Source organism: Malania oleifera, chromosome 8 (genome assembly GCF_029873635.1).
Source record: "Malania oleifera isolate guangnan ecotype guangnan chromosome 8, ASM2987363v1, whole genome shotgun sequence".
Lineage (NCBI taxonomy): Eukaryota > Viridiplantae > Streptophyta > Magnoliopsida > Santalales > Ximeniaceae > Malania > Malania oleifera.
The window spans coordinates 40,097,998-40,105,313 of NC_080424.1; the positions used below are offsets into that span (position 1 = coordinate 40,097,998).

General features: G+C 37.6%; 1 non-coding gene across 1 annotated transcript; it reads right to left on the reverse strand.

The window, feature by feature from the left end:
* Nucleotides 1-508: 508 nt before the first annotated feature.
* On the reverse strand, nt 509-614 carry LOC131163190 (small nucleolar RNA R71). The gene has a single exon (XR_009138967.1). It is a non-coding gene; the product is annotated as a small nucleolar RNA R71 (small nucleolar RNA).
* Between the last annotated feature and the right edge of the window lie 6,702 nt (nt 615-7,316).

Sequence of the window (7,316 nt, forward strand, 5' to 3'; positions counted from 1 at the left end):
CGCAATTGAGAGATCCCATAGGTCCCTTAGGAAACCCACTTTGAATCATGAGTTTGTGGAGTAGTTTGAACTTAATATAATGGCCGAACGTCCACCTGTTCCATTTGTTCAAATACCAAAACCCCAAGCTTCCCACGAACCTGTGGTGGTAGAGCAACCACTTAGGCCTTTTAGGGACTCTTTGTACCTAGTGCATACACCTCACCGTATTGCATCTAATATCTAAATGTCAAGGCTGCTCAATTTAAGATAAAAAATTGTTTCATCTCGACGCTTCCCACTTTTTATGGGAATTCAAATGAAAATTCTTATAAGCATCCAGATGAGTTCCTCGAGATTTGTTCCACCATCCGCATCCACAATTTTGGTGAAGATGCTCTTCGCCTTTGGCTTTTCTCATTATCTTTGAAGGATATGGCCAAATATTGGCTAACTTCCTTAGAGCCGAACTCGGTGACTATGCGACACAAGTTCTTGAAAAAGTACTTCCCAATTGGGAAAACTAACCAGCTTAGGAGAGCCATCACCAGTTTCTCACAGATGGGTAGTGAACTATTTTTCGAGCCTTGGGAGTGCTTTGGGGACTTGCTATATCAATGCCCACACCATCAAGTCCCTAAGTTGCAATTGGTTCCAACCTTCTATGAAGGGTTAGTAGAATATGATAAGTCGATGGTAAATGCATCGTGTGGAGGTACTCTCCTTGCCAAAGATGAGAATGAGGCCACAGTTCCCTTCGAAAACCTTGCCGAGAATTCTTAGCAGCATAATGTTGCTGCTCATAGACCCTTCGAACCGTCCACTTCCAAATCTAAAGGAGTTTAGGAGTCAGCCACAGGCCATGACCTAGAACCCACCTTGCACATTATAGTTGAAAAGTTAGATTGGGTTTTGTCCTTAGGACAGCAACTGCAACCTGTGGCATATGCAAAAATTTGTGCCATCTACTTAGACCCCTCACATACATGCTACAATTGCCCACATGTGCCTTACCAGCCTGAGCTTGTGCAGAAAGAAGTTAATTCTACCCATAATTGGTATGATAGGTGCCAAACGACCCCTACTCCAATACGTGCAATTCAGGGTGGTGGTAACATCCCTAATTCTCTTGGAGGCCACAAGCTCTAGGTTTCTAAGACCAAAGACCTCAAATATCACCCAATGCTCCCCCCCCCCCTCGCTCGTATCAAAACTTCCAAAATTCTCCGGTTGCTGCCTCGAGACCATCATCTTTTCAGCAACCACCTCCTCCTCAACCTATGTATGATCCCTTCCAAGAGACGGTGTTGAAAAACCTCAAGGGCATAAAGGGTAATTGCCATGTAAAATGGAAACTACTCAACTCTCATTCCAAATCTATTGCCAAGTTAGAAGCCACTATAAGGCAACTAGCAACTTCTTTGAGTAGAAGAGATGAGGGTAAGTTACCGAGCCAACCTCTCGTGAACCCTAAGGGTTAGTATGGGGTAGAATGTGCACCAGACATTGGACCTGCATCGCATCATGAGTGGACCCAAGTGGTGACCACTCTTCAGAGTTGTAGGATGGTACCAAATAGAGTTGAGGAGATGTTAAGCACATGTAAGGGTAAGGAGAAACTGAGGGCAGAATCCAATGTTGAACCTTGTGTCACCTCATCCTATAGATCAGTGAGAAATCCCAAGATTTTTTCTCCCACTATTGAAGGAATACTACCCCATTATGTCCCTCTAGTGCCATACTCTGAAGCCCTTCATGCACCTTTTAAATCTAAGAAGCAAACCAATACTGAATCCATCATGGACACATTAAGGAAAGTAAAGATCAACTTTCCTCTCTTAGATATCATCAACCAGGGCCTGCTTATGCTAAGTTCCTCAAAGATTTGTGCACCCAAAAGCGCAAATCTAAGGTGCACTTGAACAAAAGAGTCAGACTGACCAAGAATGTGAGCTTAATCCTTTCAGGTCCTACTCTCCCAAACTTACGGACCCCGGCGCTGCCACCATCTCATATGTAATTGAAAATTATACAATTGATAGGGCCCTCTTAGATTTGGGAGCGAGTGTGAACTTGGTTCCTTACTCAGTTTACAAACAATTCAGTTTGGGAGCTAATGCATGCATCCAGTGTAGGACCAGTGTTATGGATATATACTTCAGTGACATGCAGCTCCAACTGAATGTGTTCTGTGCCCCCCAGCACCCATCATATGACGCATCATGTGAAGATGTTGACATTATTGACAAGGGTGTTGGGAAAGGTGCCTCATCGACTCTTTCGAAAAATCTCTATGAGGATAGGCCTCTGGTCGATTGGTCTTCTACTTTAGGTTTAAAGGACCCGTGTGTGCGTGTCTCTACTATTGGTTAGTCGGCCCCCAACCTAGAAAAAAGGGCCCTCAAAATTTTGGTTAAAAAATCTTCCTACTCTCTTTAGCGTTCCAACATGTCCTCCCATCGAGGCCCCACCATTACTTGAGTTGAAGCCCCTGCCTGCTTCCCAACATCCACCAGATAAGGTACAAGCTGTGGAAGTTGGCATGATTGATAATGTGTTGAGGCAGTAGCTCCCTAAATTTTTTAGAGGATATACTTCAGCTTGATAGCCTCTCCATATCTAGCTTGGAGAACCCGTATAAGCAAATCTTTGCTATTGATGCCACAGTCTCCAGCTTAAAGGGAAGATTATGGGTAAGCACACAATGGTTTAGGGAGGTAATGGTGTAAGATACCCTTCTTTGGAACCTGGGTCAGTTCGACCTGAGCACATTGTAGAGTATATAGTGTTCAGGGTCCTTAGAGTAGGTCATAGGTAAGTTGGGGGTGCTACTAACTCATATTAGGCCAAGGATAGTTCTTGGGATTTTCTTTTGATGCACTCTCTGTGTATATGTTGTCTTTATTCTTTTTATTTGTTTCTTTTCTCTTATTTATATTTTATTTTATCTTGCACATCACCATGCTTTTGGAAGGGCTGTACCTATTCTCTTGATGATCTATATACATTGTACTGCCTATGAATATAAATGAAAATACATAGTGTTTTTGGTATCCCTATGTCTTTTGTGTTTCAGTGTATTTTTGCATGCGATGTCTGGATTTTATGTTTCGTACTTATGTAGGTACTCTGGTTGATTTTTGTTACACCATATCGTGTTTCCTCTCCCATGAGTCCCAACTTCTTTCTTTCCACACTTCAGTAAGGACACTAAAGTTTTAAGTTGGGGGTAGGGGGTAGGAAACCATTACATGGCACATTTCAAAGCACAAAAATGACACATTTTTAAAATATTTTCATGAACACTAGGTATTTAATGCCATGTTAACATCTATTATACTCTTTACATTTTGTTATATTAGCTACACGTTACATGTATAGGCTTATCGGTTATATGGCCTTATTATCCTCACTAACAAAGTATTGAGTTATTTGTGTGTAGTTTCATATAAGCCTATGTACGAATATAACACTTTATGTGGGTTCACTAGTGATGCATTTTTGTTAATGTTGTTATTTAAACTCTTGTATTCATATGGTACATCACGAGGCTAAAAGCGCACTTACATGTGATTTGTAGCACTTTGGGTTCCTTGAGAGCACTGAGAGAATAACCGTGGAGACTATGACACCCTGTGAAGCACTATTGAGCTGTTTGTTAATTTCTTGAGTTGTTGACGTCAAACTTTGAGTTTATGGTACTCAACTTTCCCTTTCTTTCTGGATTTTCTCTACCCCGCTAGTCTCGGTTCTTGCATTTGCTAGCCTAGAGGTGATGTCTAGTGGGAAGATATAAACTTAGGTCTTGTAACCTACTCAAGATGTGAAAATTGAACCACGCCTAGAAACAGACTTAGTTCATGGAGCCCTTTTCGAGCTTAAAGTCCCGTTGGTGATATGAAGACATAAAAAGTTGTGAAAAATGTCCTAGTTGACTATGAAATAAAAATGATAAAAAGAATAAGTAGAGGAAATACAAAAAAGAAATGAAAAATATGTAGAATACCTGCTCTATATATGAAAAGGTCAAGCTGGGGACACAACACATGATTCTACAAGACTCTTCAGCTATCGGATGCATGAGTTGTATTCACGCCTAGTTTATGAATAGGTCAATCAAGGGTGGTCTTGATTGGATGTGGAGAGTAGGTGAGAATATGCTAGGGTGAAGGACCCGACACCTCATGTTTGGCTAGATGCCATTCTGATTAGACTAGTTTACTCCATGCTTAATGTAAGTTCTTCAAAATATGTGGGATGTTTGATCATGACATTCTTCCTCACATATGAATGAACCTATCTTTCTGGCATGTTTTTGAGGGTATACCAGTGGGGCTGACTCAATACAATCATTCTATAGGTATCTAAGGGTATCTTAAGTGTGACAGATCATGCATTTTACACATGCCTTGTGATGTAGCCTATCTATGCTTGAATTTACATGATAAAATTAGCTCTGAGTTGTAATTGCTGGGTGATTCTCTAGAAGTGTATTGTTTTTTATGGCTAGGTATTAAAGAGACTTGCATAAGTAAATTGCTAGAGAGTGTGTGTTTAAAATGGAGTCATGTATGAAAAGGCCTACACATAATTGGGTTATATTCTTGTATGTAAAATGGTATGACTGTGTTGTATGCAATATTATTTGATGTTCACTGAGTTGGTGTTTGTTGGTATAGCCTTGGACCCCCACGAGACTACAAATCGTCCACTAGGATTAACCTTAGGGTTTAAAGTCTTGTTGCATACACTAAATGCAACTGTGTTTCCCTTGAAAGAGGAGGTAGATAGGATTTCCTTAGTTTTCTAAGTTCTTAATTTGCTCAAGGACTAGCAAAGTGTATGTATAGACCTGCTTTTTCATGCTATATATATTTTTTTCCTACATATATTAAATGTAAAATTTCTACTAAGAAAATATATATATATATATATATATATATATATACTGTGAAATTTCACTGCTCTAATACCTTTTAATATAAATCAAACCCTCATCACTATTCAGATAGGACCCTTGGAATCTGAGACAAAACAAACAATCTAAGCAGAGAGAAACTGAATTCATAAAACCATAACCATGTATATACAATACCAGAGTGTCATAATATTTTAAAAAATATACATACACAACTATTCCCAAAATTCCCTCAACTTATACTAGTGCTGTACAAAAATAACCTCCCAAAATACTCACACTACAGATAGGGCAGTACTGTAGCCCCCTCTATTTGCAAGCCTGATTTGCTCGCCTAGCTGGATCACCTAAAGAACGTTAAATCACTAGGATGAGACAAGACTCTATAAGATGAAATATGCTATTGCTAGTGTGTGACAAATGAGTTACATATTTGTAAAATCTGATCTAGAAATACCATAGATAACTGAATTTGAGAAAATATGTATAAACAACGTACTGTATAGATCATACCTATGTTACTTAACATAACCGTCTTTATGAATTTTCTATTCATAATACTTCTAATATTCATAGATATATTTACTATTTCTATAAATCTGTATATACATATAATAACTGAGAAAATTTCCCTAGATGGATAATTGTATGTCATGATTTAACCCCTCATAATAGGGCTGTGCGGCTTATAGGCGGGACCTATCACTAGCTGGCCTACTAGGATAAGTCACTATACTCCGAAAGTCAGATCGGCCTCCTCAACCCTAATTGATAGGGAGCCTGTCCACTACATAGGCACGATCGACTGCTGTAAATCCATATAATATCTGAGTTATGTGGTTGCACTCTGAACTATAAATAGCTACGGTACCATGCTCTATAAACCGATCATGTAATGATCTATCAGGGTCTGATACTATATAATACATTTCTATATAAAATCTATCTGTTTTACCATGATTATGTATCAACTATATTAACCATAACACTATAATAAACTGTATTTCTTTTTTTCATGGTTCTATGATCTGTATATCATGGTTTTGTAAAACTATATAATCATGGTACTATGAAAACTGTAAAATTGTGTTCCTGTCTATATATACTTTAAATCATGAAACTATAGAGATTGTATTTCGAAATAAAACTGTATATCTGTATGAACTGAATATCTATATAAAACTGTATATCTGAATAGCTGTAATTCTGTAATTAAAAACTGTTTATTCTATGAAAAATAATTCTATAAATATATATACTCATGATTCTGTAAAAGCTACGTAGAACACTGTACTATACCAGTATTTCTCATGCCACACAGGTAAATAATACTCATTAACCATAATCAATAAAATTGTATAATTCCTGCTCTAGAAGACCCATAAACAAATACTATATTTTTTATTTATGAAAATAACTGATTTACTAGCATAGCATATTTTCGTTATCTGACTACTGAAAAGCCCCTACAATAACTAGGCCTACATCCGCAAGGTTCCCTGATCAATACCCTGAAAACAACATCCCCCATAACAAAACTTCAGTATTACTTTGTGAAATTAGGAATAGCTTCCCAAGAAGGGGGGTGAATTGGATTCTTTTAAATTTTAATAAATTTATGATATCTTTTACTTATGACAATAAGAAAAATACAATTGATAACTGAAAATCAAACTTGAGAATACTGAAATTTAAACCAACAAGCCAATTAATGAAATCAAAGCAATTCAACCACTTAACCAAGAAGATTAGAGCTTTTGTTAATTTCCCTATAAATATTTACCACCTTCTTTGAGTAAGCTCTTAGTATGCACTTCTCTTGATTAATATTTCCACAGATTAATCAACGTACTCCCTTTTGGGTTTCCGTAAACGATTAATCAAAACGTACTTTCTAAATATCAAGAGTCTTTGTTTCTTTCTCACTTAAAACACCTGCAACTTGCACTTTTTAAATCATATAACAACAGCAAGTACAAAATATAAAGTAAAACAAAGAGAAAGACAGGATTTTTTCGAGGTTTGGCTTCAACACAGCCCTATGTCCTCGCCCTTGGCAAAACACCAAAGGTTCCGCTATAGCAGTTCCATTACTAGGTGGAACAACGCCTATTTTACAACCACTCCTTTGGTCAAGGCTAGAACCTGCCTTCTCCAAACAATATGCCCTTGTTTGGTCAACGTTCCAACAGCCTGGAATCGTTCAGAATCTACAAGAGAAATATCAAAATTTTGTGTACAAGAGAAGCTCACACAAAGAGTAGATTAGTACAAATCAAAACTATGTACTTCAAAAGATAAAATATCAAGAATGAAATAAACTTTTGAAGCTTTTCAAATAATTCACCAAAAACCTTTTCTCCAGATGAGAAATCAGTAATTCTTCAGGATTTGATGAACAAGAATATCAGAACAATCA